General features: G+C 43.4%; 1 long non-coding RNA gene across 1 annotated transcript; it reads left to right on the top strand.

Annotated features, from left to right (window-relative positions):
* The first annotated feature begins 13,946 nt into the window (after positions 1-13,946).
* Positions 13,947-15,950, top strand: LOC143806902 (uncharacterized). Its single transcript, XR_013221590.1, has 2 exons — positions 13,947-14,030; positions 15,289-15,950. It is a non-coding gene; the product is annotated as an uncharacterized LOC143806902 (long non-coding RNA).
* The last annotated feature ends 497 nt before the right edge of the window (positions 15,951-16,447 follow it).

Here is a 16,447-nt window from a genome sequence, read left to right as displayed (position 1 = left end):
TGCCCGGGACACAGCAGGTGCGCGATGATATGACATCATCGCGCACCCGCAGTGTCAGAGGCAGAGCGGGGAATGATGGGAGAGGAGCGTCTGTAGACGCTCTCTCCTCCATCATTGCATTCAACTGTACCGGCGTCTATACGCCGGTATAGTTGAATGCGGCGGCGGATTGAGCGGCCCACCACTGGCACCGGCCCTTCTGGCATTTGCCAGAAGTGCCCTATGGCCAGTCCGGCCCTGGACCTGGCTGTGATCGTTGGTAAGTCGTGTGGTCGCTGGGGAGCTGTCACACAGACAGCTCTCTCCAGCGACCAACGATCAGGGGAACGACTTCGGCATCGTTGAAACTGTCTTTAACCCCTGCCCGACATGTGACGGTATAGTACGTCACATGTCGGGACCCCCGCTTTGATGTGCGCTCCGGCGGTGAGCGCACATCAAAGTCGCGACATGTCAGCTGTTTTTTACAGCTGACATGTGCGCGCAATAGCGGCGGGTGAAATCGCGATCACCCGCCGCTATTAACTAGTTAAATGCCGCTGTCAAACTCAGACAGCGGCATTTAACTACCGCATCCGGCCGTGCGGCCGGATATGAGCGCATCGCCGACCCCCGTCACATGATCGGGGGTCGGCGATGTGTCAGGAAGGTAACCATAGAGGTCCTTGAGACCTCTATGGTTACTGATTGCCGGTGGCTGTGAGCGCCACCCTGTGGTCGGCGCTCACAGCACACCTGCAAATCTGCTGTGTAGCAGCGATCTTATGATCACTGCTGCATAGCAGAGCCGATCGGGCTGTGCCTGCTTCTAGCCTCCCATGGAGGCTATAGAAGCATGGCAAAAGTAAAAAAAAAAAGTTTTTAAAAATGTGAAAAAAATAAAAAAAATATAAAAGTTTAAATCACCCCCCTTTCGCCCCAATCAAAATAAATCAATAAAAAAAAAAACCAACCTACACATATTTGGTATCGCCGCGTTCAGAATCGCCCGATCTATCAATAAAAAAAAGCATTAACCTGATCGCTATATGGCGTAATGAGAAAAAAATTCGAAACGCCAGATTTACGTTTTTTTGGTCACCACGACATTGCATTAAAATGCAATAGCGGGCGATCAAAAGAACGTATCTACACCAAAATGCTATCATTAAAAACGCCAGCTCGGCACGCAAAAAATAAGCCCTCACCTGACCCCAGATCACGAAAAATGGAGACGCTACGAGTATCGGAAAATGGCGCAATTTTGTTTTGTTTTGTTTTTTGCAAAGTTTGGAATTTTTTTTCACCACTTAGGTGAAAAATAACCTAGTCATGTTAGGTGTCTGTAAACTCGTAGTGACCTGGAGAATCATAATGGCAGGTCAGTTTTAGCATTTAGTGAACCTAGCAAAATAGGCAAGCAAAAAACAAGTGTGGGATTGCACTTTTTTTGCAATTTCACTGCACTTGGAATTTTTTTCCCGTTTTCTAGTACACGACATGCTAAAACCAATGATGTCGTTCAAAAGTACAACTCGTCCCGCAAAAAATAAGCCCTCACATGGCCAAATTGACGGAAAAATAAAAAAGGTATGGCTCTGGGAAGGAGGGTAGCGAAAAACGAAAATGGAAAAACGGAAAAAGCTCCGGGGGTGAAGGGGTTAACGATGCCGAAGTCCCCCTGCAGCACCCGGGTAACCAGGGTAAACATCGGGTTACTAAGTGCAGGGCCGCGCTTAGTAACCTGATATTTACCCTGGTTACCATTGTAAAAGTAAAAAAAAAAAACACTACATACTCACATTCTGATGTCTGTCACGTCCCCCGCCGGCGTCCACCGGCGTGCACTGAATGTGTCAGCGCCGGCAGTAACAGCGGTGACGTCACCGCTGTGCTCTGCTTTACGGCCGGCGCTGACACAGTCAGTGCAGGGAAGCTCTCGGCAGCAGCGCGTGCATATTAGCAGCGCTCCTGCCGAAAGCAGTTTTAACCCTGTGGACGCCGGGGGACGTGACAGACATCAGAATGTGAGTATGTACTGTTTTTTTTAACTTTTACAATGGTAACCAGGGTAAATATCGGGTTACTAAGCGCGGCCCTGCGCTTAGTAACCCGATATTTACCCTGGTTACAAGTGAACACATCGCTGGATCGGCGTCACACACGCCGATCCAGCGATGACAGCGGGTGATCAGCGACCAAAAAAAGGTCCTGATCATTCCCATCGACCAACGATCTCCCAGCAGGGGCCTGATCGTTGGTCGCTGTCACACATAACGAGATCGTTAGCGGGATCGTTGCTACGTCACCAAAAGCGTGACGTTGCAACGATATCGTTAACGATATCGTTATGTGTGACTCAGCCTTAAGAGTGGGATATATCAGCATACCCTCTAGGCAGAGGCATACAGCCCATAGTTACAGACCACAGAGCCCTCTTCCCCTGCCTGTTGTCACAATTTCAGCCTTCTAACTGTCCATCCAACAAAAAAGGAAGAACAGCATAAAAAAGATAAACCTTATTACATCAATTAACGCATATTTACCCTCTATATATAAATAAATATATACATACTGCATATATATACTATATATATACAGTATATATATTGCTATATTTATTTTATATATATATACTTTATATGTAGGATAAATTCATTTGTGCATTATTTTTTCTAAAAAAGTACGGTATCACAGTCAGAAAAATATGCAAGGGAGAAACTGTCTATGGACATTCTTACTACTAAGATGTATGCTTTCCCTATCAGAGCTTTTGTATCCTTGTTATCCCACTCATTATCATATAAAATACCTATTCTACTAGTGGATTTGCACATCATGGTGCCCCTGGGGTGTGACCTGTGAATACAATCTGAATTTCAGCAATTTCAGTATTGAAAATAATCCTTTCCCATCTGGACAAAGAGTTTAAAAGACAATAATAGATTAAATCAAAAAGTTTGAAGGAAAATAAGATTACAGCATTATAGAATAAAATATCAAGTGGAAGCCACTCACTATCAGTAACATTATACTCTCCTGGGTCCCGTAGATATAAAATGAGCGGTTTACAATCATGATCAGTAATCAATAAAAGCTAGCAGATACAATGGACAATATGCTGTAAGAGTAGGCTTACATTTCATGTTTATAGTAGCTAAATAACCACATAGCTACTTGCAAGTAGACATGAGTGAATAAATTTGAGTATTTAATTCTATTTGAATATTACAAAATCTGCATTTGCGAAAATGAAGATTTTGTAATTTGCTTCTGAGTGGATTCAGCAGAATGGCTGCTGTTGGCCACCATTTTTATGAACCATAAAGTGGCATCAAAAGGTTGAGATAATTAAAAAAAAAAATCCATATTTTAACCTTACTGTTCACCTCTCCAGCCCATCTGCTACTCACCGCCACTCATCTGATCCTCTTCACATCTTCTGTCACCCGGCCACTCGCATTGTAAACCTCAGGCCTCTCATACAAGATCGGGACTTCCAGCTTTTATGAGGCTTGGGTGAATTCTACGTACAATTGTGAGATTTCATGGAGTACGTTGTAATGTTAGGACGCTGTAAACTTCACAGAGCTTGCCCAGAACCTAATATGCCTGGAGATTCCAGTGAGAGCGGCGGTGTGTCAGAAGATGCAGCGAAGACCAGACGGATAATTTTGAGTAGCAGAGGGGTTAGAGAGGTTAGCTGTCATGTGAATATAGGGCTTTCTTTTACTTTTTTACTTATTATTTTTACTATGCTCTGGGGTTTGGCGACACCACAGAGTATAATAAGGGACATTAAATTCATGGACAATAATTTCCCTGTGAATCAAATTTGCCAGGAAAAATAAAGATATATATATGTGTGTGTGTGTGTTTTAAGTCTTGGAACAGTTTTACTAGTTAAATATATGCTGTCTCTGTGAGCACTTTTGTGACCTCAGTGTTCCCTACTAATTATCATATAAAATACCTATTCTAGTTGTACATTTACACATCTTGTTGCCCAGGGCCATAACGTGTGAATAGACCCGGAATTAGCACATGTGCTACAATCATTCTTTTATCCTGTTATTTAATCCCCCTTGGCTCTTTCCCTGTCTGGATGGACAAAGAGTTAATAAAACAAATAGTTTAAAGAAAGTTAAAATTTGGGAGAAAAATAAGATAACAGGATCACAGCATGAGAAATCAAGTGGGAGCCACTCTACCACCAGCATACTATATCTTCCAGGGTGTTATAGACGTGGGTAGAATTAGGGGTTTACAATCATGATCAGCATGGATGCAATAAAAACAAGCCAATGTGTTGTTTAGACAGCCTGATTATAGGGAAATAAGCATTCCAAGTAATCTGGTAATATGTCATAGCATTATGAAATGCAAATGACAATACCCATTTAAAAGAGATTTGGTTGTGAGATTTATTTTTGCTGCCCTCATGTTTGTGTGTATTTTCCTAGGTTCTCTGGTTTCCTTCTACATTCCAAAAACTATAATCGATTGTCTTCGTCTGAATGCACAGTAAGTTCTATTGGAGCCACCTAAACCTCAAAACCCCCAACCCTCCTGGAACCATTTCTTTAGGGTTTGTGAAAGTATGGAACTAGATGTTTAGGAATGAGGCCTCAAAAAGGCCTAAGGGGTTACACAATGCACAATGTACTCAAGATTGTAGGGGGCAATTGACCCCAATATTCGTCAAGAATGTATTAACATTGCAGACCTTACTGAATAAAGAAATACAAAATAATTGCGTAAACATCACAGGACCACACCAAGGAATGTATAACTTAATCTAGGACTCAATAAATAACTCCCTTTACTATAAAATTCCAGGTTGCCCCTCCTATTAGACCAGGATCCATTCTTCAAAACCCTGTCCCTGCCAACAACATCACCACACCATCTAAAGCTTTGCTTTTCTTTACTCAAGCTTTAACGTCAAGGGATGTATGTTTTTCCACCTAGTATCTGTATTATTAGACCCATCACATATCAACCCTACATTACACTTTAAGGCTACTTTCACACTAGCGTCGGGAACAACCCGTCGCTGTGCGTCGGGCCGGCGTTCCCGACGCTAGCGTGGTCTCCGCCGCACAACGGGGGCAGCGGATGCATTTTTCCCACGCATCCGCTGCCCCATTGTGAGGTGCGGGGAAGTGCGGAGCGGAGTTCCGGCCGCGCATGCGCGGTCGGAAAGAGCGGACCATCGGGAGCAAAAAACGTTACATGTAACGTTTTTTTCTCCCGACGGTCCGCTACCACACGCCCAAGCGTCGCAAAACGGACGCGACGTTTGGCAATGCGTCGCAAATGCGTCGCTAATGTTAGTCTATGACGAAAAAACGTATCCAGCAAGAACTTTTGCTGGATGCGTATTTTCGGCAAAACGACGCATTTGCGACGTATTGCAGTTAACGCTAGTGTGAAAGTAGACTAAGGCTATGTGAACACGTCCAGAATTGCCACGGAAATTTCCGTGGCAATTCCGCAACTGTGCCACGGGTAAAACGCATGTGGAATTGGCGTTTTCCCACTAAACACTAGCTCTTTACAAGCATAATTAGCTTCCAGAATGCTAGCGTTTTCCAATGCGATTCCACCGCGGAAAAAAAACGCAACAAGTGCACAAAAATTGCAGATTGCATTCTAATAATAGGATGCTTAATGTATGCGTTTCTTCACAGTTTTATCACATTTTTATAGCAAAAAACAGCGAAAAAACGCGAAAAATCCTGAATGTGTGCCTACAGCCTAAGGCTACTTTCACACTAGCGTCGGGAACAACCCGTCGCTGTGCATCGGGCCGAGGTTCCTGACGCTAGCGTGGTCTCCGCCGCACAACGGGGGCAGCGGATGCATTTTTCCCACGCATCCGCTGCCCCATTGTGAGGTGCGGGGAAGTGCGGGGAGGTGGGGGCGGAGTTCCGGCCGCGCATGCGCGGTCGGAAAAAGCGGACCGTCGGGAGCAAAAAACGTTACATGTAACGTTTTTTTCTCCCGACGGTCCGCTACCACACGCCCAAGCGTCGCAAAACGGACGCAACGTTTGGCAATGCGTCGCAAATGCGTCGCTAATGTTAGTCTATGACGAAAAAACGTATCCAGCAAGAACTTTTGCTGGATGCGTATTTTCGGCAAAACGACGCATTTGCGACGTATTGCAGTTAACGCTAGTGTGAAAGTAGCCTAAGGCTATGTGAACACGTCCAGAATTGCCACGGAAATTTCCGTGGCAATTCCGCAACTGTGCCACGGGTAAAACGCATGTGGAATTGGCGTTTTCCCACTAAACACTAGCTCTTTACAAGCATAATTAGCTTCCAGAATGCTAGCGTTTTCCAATGCGATTCCACCAAGTGCACAAAAATTGCAGATTGCATTCTAATAATAGGATGCTTAATGTATGCGTTTCTTCACAGTTTTATCACATTTTTATAGCAAAAAACAGCGAAAAACGCGAAAAATCCTGAATGTGTGCCTACAGCCTAAGGCTACTTTCACACTAGCGTCGGGAACAACCCGTCGCTGTGCATCGGGCCGAGGTCTTCAACCACTCTGTTACTTCAGAGACAATTCAGCTCTGTTTTTTGCATCACAAATGAATCTCCAAGACCATCCCCCTCACCTCCTGGGAAGTAGACCTTCATTATAGGTCCTTGCTAAATCCTTATAGAACTAGGTTGCATCCTAGCTCTACATGAGCCTAACTAGCCCCCAGGGTTTGAACACAACTCCACTCACACCACCTTAGCTCCCTTTTGGCTGACATCTCCACAGCATTCTCCCCTAGACTTATCATTCAGGCAGGGGCGGATTATCAGAGGGTCAATATGGGCGGTAGCCCAGGGCCCAGTGGCTTGGGGGGGCCCTGGGCCACCGCAGATTGACCCTCTGATAATCCGCCGGAGTGTGACTGAAAGCCCGGCCCGCCGGCATTTATGTGCCCCGCCCCCCGGACCCGGTGGGCAGAGAGAGGGGGGCCACATCGGGCCCCTTCTCATCTGCTCACCGGGCCCCTTCCGGCGCTGCGGCGCTTTCCTATTGACGTGCGTGCGCGCGCGCCCGCACCTCAATAGTTAACAACAGCCGCCAGCCAATTGGAGGCTGGCAGCTGAAGTCGGCCGCAGCTCACACGTCGCCGGCGTCTGACGTCATTGTCAGTCGCCGGCGAGTGTGCGCTGCTGGAGGGAGCTCGCCGCGTGGAGCGCTGGTAAGGTGAGGAGACTGTTTTTTTTTATAAGCTAACGGTGGACTGTGGACACATTGGGGGCAATGCTGGAGACTCTGGGGCAATGCTGGAGACACTGGGGCAGATTGCTGGAGACAATAGGGCAGATTGCTGGAGACACTGGGGCAATGCTGGAGACACTGGGGCAGATTGCTGGAGACACTGGGGCAATTCTGGAGACACTGAGGCAATGCTGGAGACACTGGGGCAATGCTGGAGACACTGGGGCAGATTGCTGGAGACACTGGGGCAGATTGCTTTAGACACTGGGGCAGATTGCTTTAGACACTGGGGCAGATTGCTGTAGACACTGGGGCAGATTGCTGGACACACTGGGGGGCAATGCTGGAGACACTGGGGCAGATTGCTGGAGACACTGGGGCAGATTGCTGAAGACACTGGGGCAGATTGCTGGAGACACTGGGGCAGATTGCTGGAGACAATGGGGCAGATTGCTGGAGACACTGGGGCAGATTGCTGGAGACACTGGGGCAATGCTGTAGACACTGGGGCAGATTGCTGTAGACACTGGAGCAGATTGCTGTAGACACTGGGGCAGATTGCTGTAAACACTGGGGCAGATTGCTGGACACACTGGGGGCAATGCTGGAGACACTGGGGCAGATTGCTGGAGACACTGGGGCAGATTGCTGGAGACACTGGGGCAGATTGCTGGAGACACTGGGGCAGATTGCTGTAGACACTAGGGCAGATTGCTGTAGACACTGGGGCAGATTGCTGTAGACACTGGAGCAGATTGCTGTAGACACTGGGGCAGATTGCTGTAAACACTGGGGCAGATTGCTGGAGACACTGGGGGCAATGCTGGAGACACTGGGGCAGATTGCTGGAGACACTGGGGCAGATTGCTGGAGACACTGGGGCAGATTGCTGGAGACACTGGGGCAGATTGCTGTAGACACTAGGGCAGATTGCTGTAGACACTGGGGCAGATTGCTGTAGACACTGGGGCAATGCTGGAGACACTGGGGCAGATTGCTGGAGACACTGGGGCAATGCTGGAGACACTGGGGCAATGCTGGAGACACTGGGGCAGATTGCTGGACACACTGGGGCAATGCTCGAGGACACACTGGGGCAGATTGCTGGACACACTGGGGCAATGCTGGAGGACACACTGGGGCAGATTGCTGGAGACACTGGGGCAATGCTGGAGGACACACTGGGGCAGATTGCTGGAGACACTGGGGCAATGCTAGAGACACTGGGGCAGATTGCTGGACATACTGGGGCAGATTGCTGGACACACTGGGGGTAATATGCTGGAGACAATGGGGCAGATTGCTGGACACACTGGGGGCAATGCTGGACAATTGGACATACTGGGGCAGATTGCAGGACACACTGGTGGTAATATGCTGGACACACTGGGGCAATATGCTGGACATACTGGGGCAGATTGTTGAACACACTGTCTGGGGGCAATATGCTGGAGTCAGACACTGGGGCAGATTGCTGGAGACACTGTCTGGGGGCAATGCTGGACACACTGGGGCAGATTGCTGGTTACTGGGGCAATATGCTGGACATACTGGGGCAGATTGCTGGACACACTGGGGGTAATATGCTGGACACACTGGGGCAGATTGCTGGACACACTGGGGGCAGGACTGGAGGCATGGGCAGAATGTAGACATGGGGCAGAATGAAAGACATGGGGCAGGATTGGATCATGGGGCAGGAGAATACGATGGAGACAGATGGGGCAGGATGGGGAGATCACATGGGGTAGAATGGATACTCATGAGTGCAGGATGGGAGAACATATGGCAGGAGCCAGGAATGAGACACACGGGGCCAGGGTGGGGAATATTATTACCATAGGGGCTAATTAAGGGATATTATTACTGCAGTGATGTATTTATTTTATTTTTTGAGTATACTGTTTTAAATGGGGGGGCGGTCCTGTTACTGTGCAGAGTGACTCTATATCGCCTTTTTTTCTCCATGTGTAATGTAGAAGTGAAAAATTAAGTAATGTGTTCTGCAAGCAGAGCTCGAGATAACTGTGTTATTTCCTGCAGAAACGAGTCCTGGCTGGAAGAAATGATGGCGGTCTGTGCTGGATGAAAGATGAAGGACTTCACCTAGAGACGTCATTGGTGAGTCAGTGTTACCTATACATTGACACTATACTATATACAGAGGTCCCGTGTACAATGTCACCAGTGATCACTGTATTACCTATACACTATATACAGAGGTACTGTGTATAATGTCACCAGTGATCTCTGTATTACCTCTACACAGACACTGCATACTAAGTATAGATCTCCTGTGAATACTGGCACTTATGGTGATAGTATTGTGTTTGTTTTTTTTATTATTACTGATCAGTATTGTAGTATTCAGTCACTATGTGGTGGTAATATGTGGTCTGGAAATGGTGTTGTGGTATTTGTCCCTTGAATGTGCTATTTGGTCACCAAGTGGTGGTAATATGTGGTCTTGACATGGTGCGGTGGTATTTGTTCCTTGTATGTGATATTATTCGATCACTGTGTTTGTAATTTGTGGTCTGGTCATGGCGCGGTGGTATTTGTTCCTTGTATGTGATATTATTGGTCAAAATATACCTAAATTATATTGCAGATTTTAACAAATATTTAATAGGTTACAGTAGAGTAGGGCCCGGCCATTTTTCTGGAATAATCTGGTTCGGGTATAATATGACCCCCCCCGTCACATGACCCCCCCGTCACATGACCCCCCCCCCATCACATGAACCCCCCCCCCCCCCCCCCGTCACATGACCCCCCCCCCCCCCCTGTCTGAACAGCCCGGGGCCCTGGCTTCCCTTAATCCACCCCTGCATTCAGGCCAGCAATACACTCAGCCTAACCAGCTTCTGTAGTGCCCTGCACAAAACACTGACACCAACCTCTTCCACTGCCAGCTTTCATAGCCCCGTTTTTAAAAATGATTACAGCATTTGCTCGCATTCTCCTTTTATAAAAACTATAGGCCATGTTCAGTAAAGTAACCAAAGCTCTTCCCTCCCAAACATTTAGTTAAGTGTGATGGTTGAGGTACCCAGGTTAATACGATTAATCCTCAATCCCCACAGTTTTAAGCGTGCCCTAAAAACGCATTTGTTCAGATTGGCCTACCGCCTCAACATATTAACCTAACTATCCCTGTGTGGCCCATTCAAAAAAACTTAAACCATAATCAGGTTCCTCGCATCATGTTCTCATACAATTTATGCAGTTAATAGCCCTCTGTGTCTGTACTGTTACATATTTAGGCTGTTAACTGGTTCATGCAGCTTTACATGAACACCTGAGCCTTACACTATGGCTGGTCCGAACAACGAAAGCAATTGTTACCATCCACCTCTCGTGTCTCCCTTTTTCCTCATAGTTTGTAAGCTTGTGAGCAGGGCCCTCATTCCTCTTGGTATCTGTTTTGAACTGTGATTATTGTTATCCTATGTAATGTCTATTGTCTGTACAAGTCCCCTCTATAATTGTAAAGCGCTGCGTAATATGTTGGCGCTATATAAATAAAATTATTATTATTATTATTATTAAAAAGATGTGCTGAAATCTGGACTACTGATAAAATGATGGTAACTGTATTACTATCTCTTTCTACTGTACAAGCAGGTCTATTGCTTATCAGAGACACACAAACCTAACAGAAATTGGAATAGATTGGACTAGATGAATGGGCACCTAACCCTACAGATGACCTGAAGATAGTGTAAGGTTCAGTTTTCTGTCTTTTAGATGTTAAAGAGACTTTTATCACACTTATCTAATGTAAACATTCCTGACAAAGGCTGCAACTGAGATGTAAATGAGAGGTGGTCTTGGCTCTTATCATGGACATCATGTCTCCACAAGAACTACACAAGTCACATCATGAAAGCCACAGCATTGTCCCTAAAGGATTTACACCGTAGATTATAGTTCATGAAAATGAATGATTTCAAACAAAATGACCATTTGTCTGGGATAAACTTTAGAATGATCTATGGTTTTACCCTATCGATAACACAATGTCATTGTTTGAAACATAGTCTGTTATGTTAGATTATTTTCATACAAAATTCAGATTTTGTTAAAAAAAACCTTTCATCCATGAATGATGAGAAATTTTCTCTTGGGAAACAAGATTCCCATCCCAAAAAGATTGTATTCCCAGGATGACCAACTAACGGGCGATTTGAACCAATAAGTGAATGGCTATATTTTCTGTTCAACGAACATTCAACTTGGAACGAAGTTTTATGTATTCATAAGGATCTCAAGACACATTTATAAATATCATGAAAGAAAAGTTTTGCTCTGCAATTGTTAATTATTCAGACTTATTTTATGTCTTTCTAAATAAATCAATCACAGCGGATTACACATAAAGTAGGAAAGTGCGTTTTATTTGTAATAGAAAGCCTGAAATCTTGCTTTCTCTCATAGAGGCGGGAAAAGGTGTACATGGATACAGTCTACCACAACCGCTCTTCATGAATGAGTTTCTGATTACTATCCCAGTTAGTAACGGGGTTTATGTATAAAATCACTTTGTTCTCTATTGCACCTCCATATGTTTCTGATTACATGTACGGCATGATCCAAAGGACTGTTTAAAAGGCTCAAAGAATGATAAAAAGAAAAGTATCAAATAAAATTATGAATTTAGTGCAATAAACCTTTAGTTTTGGGCTTAATTTTTCAACATAACGTATTTTCATTTTTTAAATTAAAAGCCTAATATTATGCTAAACAAAGTGCAGCTTTTCAAGCAAACAGTCAATAGCCCTCCTTGAAAGGACTCAACCCTCCAAGCCAGAAGACCATGTAAACCTATGTCCAATACATGCACACAACTCCAACTGTATCCTCCCCCAAACAGAATAATTTACATAGAACTAAGTGAGCTGGAGGCAATGATACTTGTTACCAATGAGACCTAAAAGCTGATACTGATACTCACTATATGTTTATTAACAGGCCACATTCAGTATTTGGTCAGTATTTGTATTTCATTTATGTTACTCACTTATATAGCTCCATTAATTCCACAGCGCTTTACAGACATTATCATCGCTGTCCCCATTGGGGCTACAATCTAGATTCCCTATCATTCTGTCTTTGGAGAGTGGGAGGAAACCCGGAGAACCCGGAGGAAACCCTCAAAAACACGGGGAGAACATACAAACTCCTTGTAGATGTTGTCCTTGGTGGGATTTGTACTGAGAACCATCATACATGAGTTTTTGTAAGCCAAAACCAGGAGTGGATGATAAATACAGAAGTGGTGACGTGTTTTTATGATATGTTTCCCCTGATTGTTTCACTCTGATTTTGAGTTGCCAATACTGATGTAAAATACTGACCAAATACTGAACATGTGATCATGGACTTAGGACAATTATCTCTGCATAATGGCTACCATACCAGAGGGAGATTTTTTCCATTGGAAAAATAACTACACTTTTTGGTAGATATCTGACCCTTTAATAACCAGTATTCTGAAAATGATTGGACCGTTGGCCAGTTTGTGGACAGATATGAGATTTCCAGTAATATAATTCAGTAAACTACAAATAGTGTATACGTTGCTCATCTTTGTCATCACAAAACAAAAAATGCAGACCAGATGCCAAAATATACACAGATGCCAAACCTGACCCTCAAAACAAATGCAGAAACCGGACTAGACCACTAAATACATATATACCCCGTACATCAAAACAGATTCAAGACAAAGTAACCTAAATAATATCCAACACCAAACGTTTTAAATTAACAAACACAGTTGACTCCAAGCACATATAGTAATTTATGTGTGCACTTAATTTTTCATATTCACAAGAGATAAAGAAAGTAAGACTTATGCAATATGTTACTTGAGAAAAAAATTAACTTTAGTTTTTTTTTCCTGCCACATTGCCTTAATATCACTGAAGCACCGGAAAGGTTCACAAACTTCCAGGATGTGGTGCTTTAAGGGATGCAATATGAGAAAATGAGTCTTACGTGAAAGTTCTCAGACATAAATGCCCATCAAAGTCACTTTGAATGTGAATAGATACCTAAACATTTTTTTTTTGTAAATTATGTTGAAAAAAAAAAAAGAAAAATAGTTGCTAAACTTGTCTTCTAATAAACTAACAAATCAAAATGACTTTTCAAAATGATGCTGACATAAAGTAGACTTCCGCTCAGTGCTATTTATATCCTATTTTGTGTGGAATTCCAAAATGTTTCTAACGTATAAAAATTGAAGTTTTAACATTTCTAATGTTTATATACATTTTTGCCAAATTTAATAATAGTTTTATAAAAATGCAAAACTTACCACGTAAAGCGACATGTCAGATTAAAAAAAAATAGGGCTTTGTTAGTATTAGGGCAAAACCATTATGCCCATTAAAAAAACATTCGTATTGTAAAAATCTTTAATGTTTTAATATGTGATATAAAGTGAATTCTAAGGTGCTTATCTAAGATTCAAGATTTACCATACTGCCACATAAGAAAATGGCCATCACATGAATAATGCCAATGTCCTTAACCAGGATAATCCAACCTCAAAAATCCAATGTTACTATGCAACCATTATTGTCATTTGCATTAGAATGTGATAACATTGTGTTTGTACAAGAGGGCGGAGCTATTACCATTCACTGACTCCCTCCCCCAAATGTAGTGTCACCGTCCTATATAAGGAGGCCTCTTCCATCTGCTCCTCACTTCTTACCTGTAGTCATACAGCAGCAGGACCACAATGCAGGCCACTTACCTTCTCCTCCTCTGCTGCGTGACCCGCATATTGTCCGCTCCTGGTAAGTCCAGCTCCATTATATGTATCTATCCTCTTGTCTTACAGCTTCTTAGTAGATGTAATATTTATACCATAGTATTATATGCTCTAGTGGTGTAATCCTGTAAGAACAGAAATCCGGCATCAATGCAATCAAATTATACAATCCTATACACAATGTTCCATTATATGTATGTATTGCCAGACTTCTTATGGTGCATTCTGTGTGGACAGAATATCATTATTCTTGTCAGCACATGTCCGTTTTACAAAGGACGATGTGCTGCCGAGAATGATGATTTTTAGCTCTCAGCGCAGCTTTGACTTCATTGTCTGAGTGCAACATAAAAATAAAGGGCAAATGTAAGTCTGATCCAGGGGTGGCTGGAAATCAAAAAGGAACCAGATAATTAATGTTTTTTTTTTATATGTGATATCCTGGGACCCAGTGCTAATTTATAATGGGATCCCAAACTATTATGAGTGATACAAAGGGGCAGATTCATTAAGACTTGTGTGCTCAATGAACTGTTCGCTGGAGCACAATGTGCAAAATTCCTTCAACTAAACTATTGCATGCATCTCCTCATGTGTTTGTTTCCTTTTTGTACCTTACTGGAAATGCTACTCCAGTCAGCGACTGCAGTAACCCTTCTGGCGTAAAAATCACCAGTACTTTTAGTTAACTTCATGGGCAGACACGGCTGTACCCTGTCCTACAAAGAGTCCGTCCTAGCTCTGGCTATTTTTGCAGAGCTGATTCAAACTGGTTGGAAACACCAAAATTTGGAAAAAAAAATTCAAAAATTTTGTCCATTTAAAGGAATTTTACACCAGTATTCTGGCATAAGACATTGATGAATCACCTCCTTAGCATTACTCTCTTTACTAAGCAAAGTATTTAGCTATGAAAATTGTCTAAAACAAGTAGAGCAAAAGAAAGCTTAGATATACAGTATATGTCAATGTACACTGGCTATAAGGCGGCATAAGGAACAGAATGGCTGGCTTCTTGCGTGTCTACCATGTTATCACATGCAGCATTGTGATACATTTACTGCACTTAGTGACATTTTCACAAACTGATAAATTCAATCTCCTCCAGTATCTATAACTTTTACAACATGAAGAAGCCCGGCACATTGTATTCCTTAATACACACACAAGTGCTTTGAGACTAAACTGCCTGTTATTTTTGTAGTTCTTTTTTTCTGCTGTTTAGTAATTATGAAAGGATGCTAACTACTGATCTTTTTTTTTTTTTTTTTTTTTTTTTTTAGTTTTTGAAGGATCTGGATTAGGATCTGGCCAGGAATTTGGCATTGCCATCGCTCAAGATGAAGGATCTGGCATTGTAATCACTCCACAAGAAGGATCTGGTGCAGTAATCGCTCAAGATGAAGGATCTGGCCTTGTAATTATTCCAGGAGAAGGATCTGGTGCAATAATCGGTCAAGATGAAGGATCTGGCATTGTAATCACTCCACAAGAAGGATCTGGTGCAGTAATCGCTCAAGATGAAGGATCTGGCCTTGTAATTATTCCAGGAGAAGGATCTGGTGCAATAATCGGTCAAGATGAAGGATCTGGCATTGTAATCACTCCAGAAGAAGGATCTGGTGCTTTAATTGCTCAACATGAAGGACCTGGCATTGTAATCATTCCAGAAGATGGATCAGGCTTCGGTTCTTTCTCTAAAAAATAACATCAGAAAATCTATTCTCGTCCAGGAATTATGGAGAAGCCCCATCTTATGTTTGTTCATGTGCTTTGTGCTTTTATGTGTTTTGTTTACGTACCTAATTCAACAAATCCTTTAAAAATTTGAAGTAATCCAATTTGCACTATAGTCATGCATTTGTCATGTGCCTTGTTTCCAGTCAACAGTTGAAAGATTTACAGTAACTTGTATTTTTTGTAATAAAATATATCTTTTATTTTATACAGCATTGTAGTTTGCATGAATTGTATTACTGTATATACATGTGTATAAGTTGACCGGAGTATAAGCCGAGGCACCTAATTTTGCAACGGAAAACTTGTTGATTCGAGTATAAGCTGGGTAAGCATTGTCCCCTCATCCCTATCCTGGTGTGCAGGGCTCCTCATCCCTGTCCTTCTATACATGGCTCCTCATCCCTGTCCTTCTATACATGGCTCTTCATCCCTGTATGCATAGCTCCTTATCCCCATCCTTGTATGCATGGCTCCTTATCCCCTGTCCTTGTATGTATGGCTCCCCATCCCTGACCTTATTATGCATGGCTCCCCATCCTGTCCTTGTATGCATGACTCCCCATCCCTGTCCTTGTATGCATGGTTCCTATGAAAAAAACAACACCTCCTACTTACATTCTCTGTGCGCCCCTGCTGCATCTCGTTCCGTGCCAGCAGCTCTTCCGGCTGAGCGATCACATGTCCCCACTCATTATGGTAGTG

The sequence above is a fragment of the Ranitomeya variabilis genome, chromosome 2 (genome assembly GCF_051348905.1).
Source record: "Ranitomeya variabilis isolate aRanVar5 chromosome 2, aRanVar5.hap1, whole genome shotgun sequence".
Taxonomy (NCBI): Eukaryota; Metazoa; Chordata; class Amphibia; order Anura; family Dendrobatidae; genus Ranitomeya; species Ranitomeya variabilis.
Note: the sequence above shows the minus strand (reverse complement) of the source record. Positions and strands in the feature narration are given on the sequence as shown.